Consider the following 12041-nt stretch of genomic DNA (forward strand, 5'->3'; position numbering starts at 1 on the left):
GCCAAGGAACCAAGGTGGGTGTCTGGGTGGGTGCCGAGGTGGGAGCCAGGGTGGGTCCCAAGGTGAGTGCAAAGGTGGGTGCCAGGGTCAAGGTGAGTGCCAATGTGGGTTCCAAGGTGCCAGGGTCAGGGTGAGTGCCAATGTGGGTTCAAAGGTGCTAAGTTGGGTGCGAGGTTGGGTGCGAGGGTGGGTGGGTGCCAAGGTGTGCTAGGTGGAAGCCCGGGTGGGTCGGCATCCCATGGGTGTCGAGTTGGGTGCCTGATGGGTGCTTCTTGTCAAGTTTTAGTCGTCGGGACTCATTTCGAGCCTTAGAGGTCGTTTCTTGTCCGGTTGCCCTGTCTTCGACCTGGGAACCCAATTTTGGTCCTCGGGTCCCATTTTTTTTTGTCTCGCATCCCACTTTTGGCCTGTGGCCTTTTCGGGGTCGATTCTCGTTTTGGGCATCAGAGCATGTTTCTTCTCCTAAAACCCAATATTTGTTTATTAAGTCTCGGAACACATTTTTGTTCTCGTGGACCCATCATGGGTCTTGGAACGCATTTGTGGTCCTTGGGTCCCATTTTGCATCCCGAAACTTGTGTTTTGGTGCTTGATCCCTATTTTGGGTGCCCACCTTGCACCAAGTGCGCACCCGGGGCAAACCGAGCGCCTTGGTGCACCGGGGCAAGATCGAGCGTGCACCCGAGGCGCCCCGAACATGCACCAAGGTGCACTCGGCCCACATGTGAGCGCAGGTCGTTGCGCCCGAGGTGGTGTGTGGGCACCGCGTTGCAGACGGGACACTGCACGCACACGACGCCCCCTCCAGGTGCACGCACGTAGGCCGGGCCGGGTGCACACCCGACGCCCTAGCAAGGTGCGCGCACCCGGGCAGGGCTCACACTTGGCGAACGGGGCGCACTTCGCGAGGGAGGGTGTGCACCTCGACGGGGGTGGGTGGCCGGGGTGGATTCGCACGTGGGTCGCGGTTTGCTAAGTACACACTGCGACAAGCTCATAACGGGTGCGATCATACCAGCATTAGTGCACCGGATCCCATCAGAACTCCGCAGTTAAGCGCGCTTGGGCCGGAGTAGTACTGGGATGGGTGACCTCCCGGGAAGTCCCGGTGTTGCACCCTTTTTTAGTTTTTCGCCGGGCGTCGCAATGCTATTTGAATAAACCTTTTGCCCGTTTGCGTTCTCGTCGGGGCCGGGCCGGGCCGGGGTGCGCTGCCCGCACTACCGCGCGCGCGGGGGCGACACCGAGCGCGCACCCGAGGCACCCCGAGCACACAGGCCACGGTGCAACCCGGGCGTTGTGCGCGCACCCCGGTGCGCCCGAGGTGCTGCGCGCGCACCCAGGTGAAATCGGTGTGCACCTCGGCCAGTGCGCGCTCGGTCGAGTCGCGCACGTTGGCCAAGGTGCACGGTGATGTTTCTTACTCTAAGGTTCCGCACCAGACGCCCGGGACAGGTGAGCGAAGCTGGGCGGGGCCGGGTGCGCGGCCGGGGCAGGTGCACGCAGCTGGAGAGAGCTTTGGAGCACACTTCGGAGCGCACCAATGATGCGCTCCATTCAAAAGTTTCCTGAAAAGGCAAAAAAAGTTGAGATTATAGAATTTCCCACTTGAGAGATTGTAAAAAAAAAAAATTTAAAATGAAGGAAACGCGGGTGCCAAGGTGTGCGCAGCCCAGCCAAGGTGTGCGCACCAAGGCGCCCACCCTGGCGAAGGTGCACGCAAGGTGCGCACCCGAGGCAAACCGGACAATTAACCCAACTTTCGACTTCGCGCGCACCTTGGAGCGCACTTCGGAGCGCTCCTTGGTGCGCACCAATCTTGGGCACCTCGGAGTGCACCATGGCGCCCACCAAGGTGCGCACCCGGGGCAAACCGAGCTCCGACTTCGTGCGCACCTTGGAGCGCACGAAAGGTGCGCACCATGGCGCCCACCAAGGTGCGCAGCCCAGCCAAGGCGTGCGCATCAAGGTGCGCACCCTGGCGAAGGTGCGCACCCGGGGCAAACCGAGCTCCGACTTCGTGCGCACCTTGGAGCGCACAAAAGGTGCGCAACCCAGCCAAGGTGTGCGCACCCCGGTCAAACCGAGCTCCGAATCGTGCGCACCAGAGGTGCACGCCATCGTGCGCACCTTGGAGCACACTTCGGAGCCCTCCTTGGTGCGCGCCGATGTTGCGCACCTCGGAGCGCACCCGGGGAAAACAATGCAATTAACCCGACTTTCGACTTCGTGGGCACCTCGGAGCGCTCTCGGGTTCGCACCTCGGAGCACACCGAGGTGCGCACCTTTGATGCGCTGCCTTCACCAATTTCCAGAAAAGGCAAGAAAACATTGAGAAGGTGTGCGCACCGAGGTGCCCACCCTGGCGAAGGTGCACGCGAGGTGCGCACCCGGGGCAAACCGGGCTCCGACTTCGTGCACGCCGCACCTTGGAGCACACTTCGGAGCGCTCCTTGGTGCGCACCAGGGCGCGCAACCCAGCCGAGGTGCCCACCCCGGCGAAGGTGCACGCGAGGTGCGCACCCGGGGCAAACCGGGCTCCGACTTCGTGCACGCCATGGTGCCCACCGCGGCGAAGGTGCACGCGAGGTGCGCACCCGGGGCAAACCGGGCTCCGACTTCGTGCACGCCGCACCTTGGAGCACACTTCGGAGCGCTCCTTGGTGCGCACCATGGTGCCCACCAGGGCGCGCAACCCCGCCGAAGGTGCACGCGAGGTGCGCACCCGGGGCAAACCGGGCTCCGACTTCGTGCACGCCGCACCTTGGAGCACACTTCGGAGCGCTCCTTGGTGCGCACCATGGTGCCCACCAGGGCGCGCAACCCCGCCGAAGGTGCACGCGAGGTGCGCACCCGGGGCAAACCGGGCTCCGACTTCGTGCACGCCATGGTGCGCACCGCGGCGAAGGTGCGCACCCGGGGCAAACCGGGCTCCGACTTCGTGCACGCCGCACCTTGGAGCACACTTCGGAGCGCTCCTTGGTGCGCACCAGGGCGCGCAACCCAGCCGAGGTGCCCACCCCGGCGAAGGTGCACGCGAGGTGCGTACCCGGGGCAAACCGGGCTCCGACTTCGTGCACGCCGCACCTTGGAGCACACTTCGGAGCGCTCCTTGGTGCGCACCATGGTGCCCACCAGGCCGCGCAACCCAGCCAAGGTGTGCGCACCAAGGTGCACGCGAGGTGCGCACCCGGGGCAAACCGGGGTCCGACTTCGTGCACGCCGCACCTTGGAGCACACATCGGGGCGCTCCCGGGTTCACACCGGCGTTGCGCACCGTGGTGGGCACCTCGGAGCACACCAAGGTGGGCAGCGAGGTGCGCACCTTTGATGCGATGCCTTCACTAATTTCCATAAAAGGCAAAAAAAAAACGAGATTTTAAAATTTCCGTTTTGAAAGATAGTGAGAAAAAGGGAATGCTGGTGCCATCTTGAGCCCGCCCTGGTGCGCAGCCCAGCCAAGGTGTGCGCACCAAGGTGCCCACCCTGGCGAAGGTGCGCGCCCGGGCAATTAATCCAACTTCCAACTTCGCGCGCGCCAGGGTGGGAGCGCACCCAACAACCGGGCCTGGGAAGAGCCAATGCGAGAAACCCCACCAAACGCTCTGACAAAAAAAGAGGGGGCGCTCCAGTAACCCCGCTTCGGAGCGCACCCTGGGCAAACCCAGCCAAGGTGCCCACCCCGGCCAAGGTGCAGGCGAGGTGCGCACCCGGGGCAAACCGGGCTCCGACAACGTGCACGCCGCACCTTGGAGCACACTTCGTAGCGCTCCCGGGTGCGCACCTCAGAGCACACCAAGGTGGGCAGCGAGGTGCGCACCTTTGATGCGCTGCCTTCACTAATTTCCAGAAAAGGCAAAAAAAAAAGGAGATTTTAAAATTTCCGTTTTGAAAGATAGTGAAAAAAACGGAACGCGCGTGCCATCTTGAGCCCGCCCTGGTGCGCAGCCCAGGTAAGGTGCCCACCCTGGCAAAGGTGCGCACCCGGGCAATTAACCCTACTTCCGACTTCGTGCGCGCCAGGGTGGCAACCGGGCCTCGGAAGAGCCAATGCGAGAAACCCCACCAAACGCTCCGACAAAAAAAGAGGCGGCGCTCCAATAACCCCGCTTCGGAGCGCAGCCGGGGCAAACCCAGCCAAGGTGCCCACCCCGACGAAGGTGCACGCGAGGTGCGCACCCGGGGCAAACCGGGCTCCGACAACGTGCACGCAGCACCTTGGAGCACACTTCGAAGCACTCCCGGGTGCCCACCGGCGTTGCGCACCGTGGTGGGCAGCGAGGTGCGCACCTTTGATGCGCTGCCTTCACTAATTTCCAGAAAAAGGCAAAAAAAAATGAGATTTTAAAATTTCCGTTTTGAAAGATAGTGAAAAAAAAGGAACGCGGGTGCCATCTTGAGCCCGCCCTGGTGCGCAGCCCAGGCAAGGCATGCGCACCAAGGTGCCCACCCGAGGTGCACACCCGGGGCAAACCGGGCTCCGACTTCGTGCAGGCCGCACCTTGGAGCACACTTCGGAGCGCTCCTTGGTGCGCACCATGGTGCCCACCAGGGCGCGCAACCCAGCCAAGGTCTGCACACCAAGGTGCCCACCCCGGCGAAGGTGCACGCGAGGTGCGCACCCGGGGCAAACCGGGCTCCGACTTCGTGCACGCCATGGTGCCCACCGCGGCGAAGGTGCACGCGAGGTGCGCACCCGGGGCAAACCGGGCTCCGACTTCGTGCACGCCGCACCTTGGAGCACACTTCGGAGCGCTCCTTGGTGCGCACCATGGTGCCCACCAGGGCGCGCAACCCAGCCAAGGTGTGCGCACCAAGGTGCACGCGAGGTGCGCACCCGGGGCAAACCGGGGTCTGACTTCGTGCACGCCGCACCTTGGAGCACACATCGGAGCGCTCCCAGGTTCGCACCAGCGTTGCGCACCTTTGATGCGCTGCCTTCACTAATTTCCAGAAAAGGCAAAAAAAAACGAGATTTTAAAATTTCCGTTCTGAAAGATAGTGAAAAAAACGGAACGCGGGTGCCATCTTGAGCCCTTCCTGGTGCGCAGCCCAGGCAAGTTGTGCGCACCAAGGTGCCCACCCTGGCGGAGGTGCGCGCCCGGGGCAATCCGGGCTCCGACTTCGTGCACTGCATGGTGCCCACCAAGGCGCGCAACCCAGCCAAGGTGCCCACCGCAGCGAAGGTGCACGCGAGGTGCGCACCCGAGGTGCACACCCGGGGCAAACCGGGCTCCGACTTCGTGCACGCCGCACCTTGGAGCACACTTCAGAGCGCTCCTTGGTGCGCACCAGGGCGCGCAACCCAGCCGAGGTGCCCACCCCGGCGAAGGTGCACGCGAGGTGCGCACCCGGGGCAAACCGGGCTCCGACTTCGTGCACGCCATGGTGCCCACCGCGGCGAAGGTGCGCACCCGGGGCAAACCGGGCTCCGACTTCGTGCACGCCGCACCTTGGAGCACACTTCGGAGCGCTCCTTGGTGCGCACCATGGTGCCCACCAGGCCGCGCAACCCAGCCAAGGTGTGCGCACCAAGGTGCACGCGAGGTGCGCACCCGGGGCAAACCGGGGTCCGACTTCGTGCACGCCGCACCTTGGAGCACACATCGGGGCGCTCCCGGGTTCGCACCGGCGTTGCGCACCGTGGTGGGCACCTCGGAGCACACCAAGGTGGGCAGCGAGGTGCGCACCTTTGATGCGATGCCTTCACTAATTTCCATAAAAGGCAAAAAAAAAACGAGATTTTAAAATTTCCGTTTTGAAAGATAGTGAGAAAAAGGGAATGCTGGTGCCATCTTGAGCCCGCCCTGGTGCGCAGCCCAGCCAAGGTTTGCGCACCAAGGTGCCCACCCTGGCGAAGGTGCGCGCCCGGGCAATTAACCCAACTTCCAACTTCGCGCGCGCCAGGGTGGGAGCGCACCCAACAACCGGGCCTGGGAAGAGCCAATGCGAGAAACCCCACCAAACTCTCTGACAAAAAAAGAGGGGGCGCTCCAGTAACCCCGCTTCGGAGCGCACCCTGGGCAAACCCAGCCAAGGTGCCCACCCCGGCCAAGGTGCAGGCGAGGTGCGCACCCGGGGCAAACCGGGCTCCGACAACGTGCACGCCGCACCTTGGAGCACACTTCGTAGCGCTCCCGGGTGCGCACCTCAGAGCACACCAAGGTGGGCAGCGAGGTGCGCACCTTTGATGCGCTGCCTTCACTAATTTCCAGAAAAGGCAAAAAAAAAAGGAGATTTTAAAATTTCCGTTTTGAAAGATAGTGAAAAAAACGGAACGCGCGTGCCATCTTGAGCCCGCCCTGGTGCGCAGCCCAGGTAAGGTCCCACCCTGGCAAAGGTGCGCACCCGGGCAATTAACCCTACTTCCGACTTCGTGCGCGCCAGGGTGGCAACCGGGCCTCGGAAGAGCCAATGCGAGAAACCCCACCAAACGCTCCGACAAAAAAAGAGGCGGCGCTCCAATAACCCCGCTTCGGAGCGCAGCCGGGGCAAACCAAGCCAAGGTGCCCACCCCGACGAAGGTGCACGCGAGGTGCGCACCCGGGGCAAACCGGGCTCCGACAACGTGCACGCAGCACCTTGGAGCACACTTCGAAGCACTCCCGGGTGCCCACCGGCGTTGCGCACCGTGGTGGGCAGCGAGGTGCGCACCTTTGATGCGCTGCCTTCACTAATTTCCAGAAAAAGGCAAAAAAAAATGAGATTTTAAAATTTCCGTTTTGAAAGATAGTGAAAAAAAAGGAACGCGGGTGCCATCTTGAGCCCGCCCTGGTGCGCAGCCCAGGCAAGGCATGCGCACCAAGGTGCCCACCCGAGGTGCACACCCGGGGCAAACCGGGCTCCGACTTCGTGCAGGCCGCACCTTGGAGCACACTTCGGAGCGCTCCTTGGTGCGCACCATGGTGCCCACCAGGGCGCACCCGAGGCAAACCGGGCTCCGACTTCGTGCACGCCGCACCTTGGAGCACACATCGGAGCGCTCCCAGGTTCGCACCAGCGTTGCGCACCTTTGATGCGCTGCCTTCACTAATTTCCAGAAAAGGCAAAAAAAAACGATATTTTAAAATTTCCGTTCTGAAAGATAGTGAAAAAAACGGAACGCGGGTGCCATCTTGAGCCCTTCCTGATGCGCAGCCCAGGCAAGTTGTGCGCACCAAGGTGCCCACCCTGGCGGAGGTGCGCGCCCGGGGCAAACCGGGCTCCGACTTCGTGCACTGCATGGTGCCCACCAAGGCGCGCAACCCAGCCAAGGTGCCCACCGCAGCGAAGGTGCACGCGAGGTGCGCACCCGAGGTGCACACCCGGGGCAAACCGGGCTCCGACTTCGTGCACGCCGCACCTTGGAGCACACTTCAGAGCGCTCCTTGGTACGCACCAGGGCGCGCAACCCAGCCAAGGTGCTCACCCCGGCGAAGGTGCACGCGAGGTGCGCACCCGGGGCAAACCGGGCTCGGACTTCGTGCACGCCGCACCTTGGAGCACACATCGGAGCGCTCCCGGGTTCGCACCAGCATTGCGCACCTTTGATGCCCTGCCTTCACTAATTTCCAGAAAAGGCAAAAAAAAGAAAAAAATGAGATTTTAAAATTTCCGTTTTGAAAGATAGTGAAAAAAACGGAACGCGGGTGCCATCTTGAGCCCGCCCTGGTGTGCAGCCCAGGCAAGTTGTGCGCACCAAGGCACCCACCCTGGCCAAGGTGGGTCACGGGGTGGGTCCTAGGGTGGGTAACGGGGTGGGTACTAAGGTGCGTGCCAAGGTGGGTCATAGGGTGGGTGCCAAGGTGGGCACCAGGGTGGGTGTGCACCAACCCTAGCCAGGGTAGGTCACGGGGTGGTTGTCGGGGTGGGCGTCAAGGAGCCAAGGTGGGTGGCAAGTAGCCAAGTTGCGTGCCAAGGTGGGTGTCGGGGTGGGTGCCAAGGATCCAAGGTGGGTGCCAAGGAACCAAGGTGGGTGTCTGGGTGGGTGCCGAGGTGGGAGCCAGGGTGGGTCCCAAGGTGAGTGCAAAGGTGGGTGCCAGGGTCAAGGTGAGTGCCAATGTGGGTTCCAAGGTGCCAGGGTCAGGGTGAGTGCCAATGTGGGTTCAAAGGTGCTAAGTTGGGTGCGAGGTTGGGTGCGAGGGTGGGTGGGTGCCAAGGTGTGCTAGGTGGAAGCCCGGGTGGGTCGGCATCCCATGGGTGTCGAGTTGGGTGCCTGATGGGTGCTTCTTGTCAAGTTTTAGTCGTCGGGACTCATTTCGAGCCTTAGAGGTCGTTTCTTGTCCGGTTGCCCTGTCTTCGACCTGGGAACCCAATTTTGGTCCTCGGGTCCCATTTTTTTTTGTCTCGCATCCCACTTTTGGCCTGTGGCCTTTTCGGGGTCGATTCTCGTTTTGGGCATCAGAGCATGTTTCTTCTCCTAAAACCCAATATTTGTTTATTAAGTCTCGGAACACATTTTTGTTCTCGTGGACCCATCATGGGTCTTGGAACGCATTTGTGGTCCTTGGGTCCCATTTTGCATCCCGAAACTTGTGTTTTGGTGCTTGATCCCTATTTTGGGTGCCCACCTTGCACCAAGTGCGCACCCGGGGCAAACCGAGCGCCTTGGTGCACCGGGGCAAGATCGAGCGTGCACCCGAGGCGCCCCGAACATGCACCAAGGTGCACTCGGCCCACATGTGAGCGCAGGTCGTTGCGCCCGAGGTGGTGTGTGGGCACCGCGTTGCAGACGGGACACTGCACGCACACGACGCCCCCTACAGGTGCATGCACGTAGGCCGGGCCGGGTGCACACCCGACGCCCTAGCAAGGTGCGCGCACCCGGGCAGGGCTCACACTTGGCGAACGGGGCGCACTTCGCGAGGGAGGGTGTGCACCTCGACGGGGGTGGGTGGCCGGGGTGGATTCGCACGTGGGTCGCGGTTTGCTAAGTACACACTGCGACAAGCTCATAACGGGTGCGATCATACCAGCGTTAGTGCACCGGATCCCATCAGAACTCCGCAGTTAAGCGCGCTTGGGCCGGAGTAGTACTGGGATGGGTGACCTCCCGGGAAGTCCCGGTGTTGCACCCTTTTTTAGTTTTTCGCCGGGCATCGCAATGCTATTTGAATAAACCTTTTGCCCGTTTGCGTTCTCGTCGGGGCCGGGCCGGGCCGGGGTGCGCTGCCCGCACTACCGCGCGCGCGGGGGCGACACCGAGCGCGCACCCGAGGCGCCCCGAGCACACAGGCCACGGTGCAACCCGGGCGTTGTGCGCGCACCCCGGTGCGCCCGAGGTGCTGCGCGCGCACCCAGGTGAAATCGGTGTGCACCTATGCCAGTGCGCGCTCGGTCGAGTCGCGCACGTTGGCCAAGGTGCACGGTGATGTTTCTTACTCTAAGGTTCCGCACCAGACGCCCGGGACAGGTGAGCGAAGCTGGGCGGGGCCGGGTGCGCGGCCGGGGCAGGTGCACGCAGCTGGAGAGAGCTTTGGAGCACACTTCGGAGCGCACCAATGATGCGCTCCATTCAAAAGTTTCCTGAAAAGGCAAAAAAAGTTGAGATTATAGAATTTCCCACTTGAGAGATTGTAAAAAAAAAAAATTTAAAATGAAGGAAACGCGGGTGCCAAGGTGTGCGCAGCCCAGCCAAGGTGTGCGCACCAAGGCGCCCACCCTGGCGAAGGTGCACGCAAGGTGCGCACCCGAGGCAAACCGGACAATTAACCCAACTTTCGACTTCGCGCGCACCTTGGAGCGCACTTCGGAGCGCTCCTTGGTGCGCACCAATCTTGGGCACCTCGGAGTGCACCATGGCGCCCACCAAGGTGCGCACCCGGGGCAAACCGAGCTCCGACTTCGTGCGCACCTTGGAGCGCACGAAAGGTGCGCACCATGGCGCCCACCAAGGTGCGCAGCCCAGCCAAGGCGTGCGCATCAAGGTGCGCACCCTGGCGAAGGTGCGCACCCGGGGCAAACCGAGCTCCGACTTCGTGCGCACCTTGGAGCGCACAAAAGGTGCGCAACCCAGCCAAGGTGTGCGCACCCCGGTCAAACCGAGCTCCGAATCGTGCGCACCAGAGGTGCACGCCATCGTGCGCACCTTGGAGCACACTTCGGAGCCCTCCTTGGTGCGCGCCGATGTTGCGCACCTCGGAGCGCACCCGGGGAAAACAATGCAATTAACCCGACTTTCGACTTCGTGGGCACCTCGGAGCGCTCTCGGGTTCGCACCTCGGAGCACACCGAGGTGCGCACCTTTGATGCGCTGCCTTCACCAATTTCCAGAAAAGGCAAGAAAACATTGAGAAGGTGTGCGCACCGAGGTGCCCACCCTGGCGAAGGTGCACGCGAGGTGCGCACCCGGGGCAAACCGGGCTCCGACTTCGTGCACGCCGCACCTTGGAGCACACTTCGGAGCGCTCCTTGGTGCGCACCAGGGCGCGCAACCCAGCCGAGGTGCCCACCCCGGCGAAGGTGCACGCGAGGTGCACACCCGGGGCAAACCGGGCTCCGACTTCGTGCACGCCATGGTGCCCACCGCGGCGAAGGTGCACGCGAGGTGCGCACCCGGGGCAAACCGGGCTCCGACTTCGTGCACGCCGCACCTTGGAGCACACTTCGGAGCGCTCCTTGGTGCGCACCATGGTGCCCACCAGGGCGCGCAACCCCGCCGAAGGTGCACGCGAGGTGCGCACCCGGGGCAAACCGGGCTCCGACTTCGTGCACGCCGCACCTTGGAGCACACTTCGGAGCGCTCCTTGGTGCGCACCATGGTGCCCACCAGGGCGCGCAACCCCGCCGAAGGTGCACGCGAGGTGCGCACCCGGGGCAAACCGGGCTCCGACTTCGTGCACGCCATGGTGCGCACCGCGGCGAAGGTGCGCACCCGGGGCAAACCGGGCTCCGACTTCGTGCACGCCGCACCTTGGAGCACACTTCGGAGCGCTCCTTGGTGCGCACCAGGGCGCGCAACCCAGCCGAGGTGCCCACCCCGGCGAAGGTGCACGCGAGGTGCGTACCCGGGGCAAACCGGGCTCCGACTTCGTGCACGCCGCACCTTGGAGCACACTTCGGAGCGCTCCTTGGTGCGCACCATGGTGCCCACCAGGCCGCGCAACCCAGCCAAGGTGTGCGCACCAAGGTGCACGCGAGGTGCGCACCCGGGGCAAACCGGGGTCCGACTTCGTGCACGCCGCACCTTGGAGCACACATCGGGGCGCTCCCGGGTTCGCACCGGCGTTGCGCACCGTGGTGGGCACCTCGGAGCACACCAAGGTGGGCAGCGAGGTGCGCACCTTTGATGCGATGCCTTCACTAATTTCCATAAAAGGCAAAAAAAAAATGAGATTTTAAAATTTCCGTTTTGAAAGATAGTGAGAAAAAGGGAATGCTGGTGCCATCTTGAGCCCGCCCTGGTGCGCAGCCCAGCCAAGGTGTGCGCACCAAGGTGCCCACCCTGGCGAAGGTGCGCGCCCGGGCAATTAACCCAACTTCCAACTTCGCGCGCGCCAGGGTGGGAGCGCACCCAACAACCGGGCCTGGGAAGAGCCAATGCGAGAAACCCCACCAAACGCTCTGACAAAAAAAGAGGGGGCGCTCCAGTAACCCCGCTTCGGAGCGCACCCTGGGCAAACCCAGCCAAGGTGCCCACCCCGGCCAAGGTGCAGGCGAGGTGCGCACCCGGGGCAAACCGGGCTCCGACAACGTGCACGCCGCACCTTGGAGCACACTTCGTAGCGCTCCCGGGTGCGCACCTCAGAGCACACCAAGGTGGGCAGCGAGGTGCGCACCTTTGATGCGCTGCCTTCACTAATTTCCAGAAAAGGCAAAAAAAAAAGGAGATTTTAAAATTTCCGTTTTGAAAGATAGTGAAAAAAACGGAACGCGCGTGCCATCTTGAGCCCGCCCTGGTGCGCAGCCCAGGTAAGGTGCCCACCCTGGCAAAGGTGCGCACCCGGGCAATTAACCCTACTTCCGACTTCGTGCGCGCCAGGGTGGCAACCGGGCCTCGGAAGAGCCAATGCGAGAAACCCCACCAAACGCTCCGACAAAAAAAGAGGCGGCGCTCCAATAAC

At 62.9% G+C, this 12041-nt stretch overlaps 2 non-coding genes across 2 annotated transcripts; both read left to right on the forward strand.

Annotated features, from left to right (window-relative positions):
* The first annotated feature begins 1001 nt into the window (after positions 1-1001).
* On the forward strand, positions 1002-1120 carry LOC131864626 (5S ribosomal RNA). The gene has a single exon (XR_009363391.1). It is a non-coding gene; the product is annotated as a 5S ribosomal RNA (ribosomal RNA).
* A 7817-nt stretch (positions 1121-8937) lies between these two features.
* Positions 8938-9056, forward strand: LOC131864622 (5S ribosomal RNA). The gene has a single exon (XR_009363387.1). It is a non-coding gene; the product is annotated as a 5S ribosomal RNA (ribosomal RNA).
* Positions 9057-12041: the final 2985 nt, after the last annotated feature.

This window comes from Cryptomeria japonica, unplaced genomic scaffold (assembly GCF_030272615.1).
Source record: "Cryptomeria japonica unplaced genomic scaffold, Sugi_1.0 HiC_scaffold_89, whole genome shotgun sequence".
Lineage (NCBI taxonomy): Eukaryota > Viridiplantae > Streptophyta > Pinopsida > Cupressales > Cupressaceae > Cryptomeria > Cryptomeria japonica.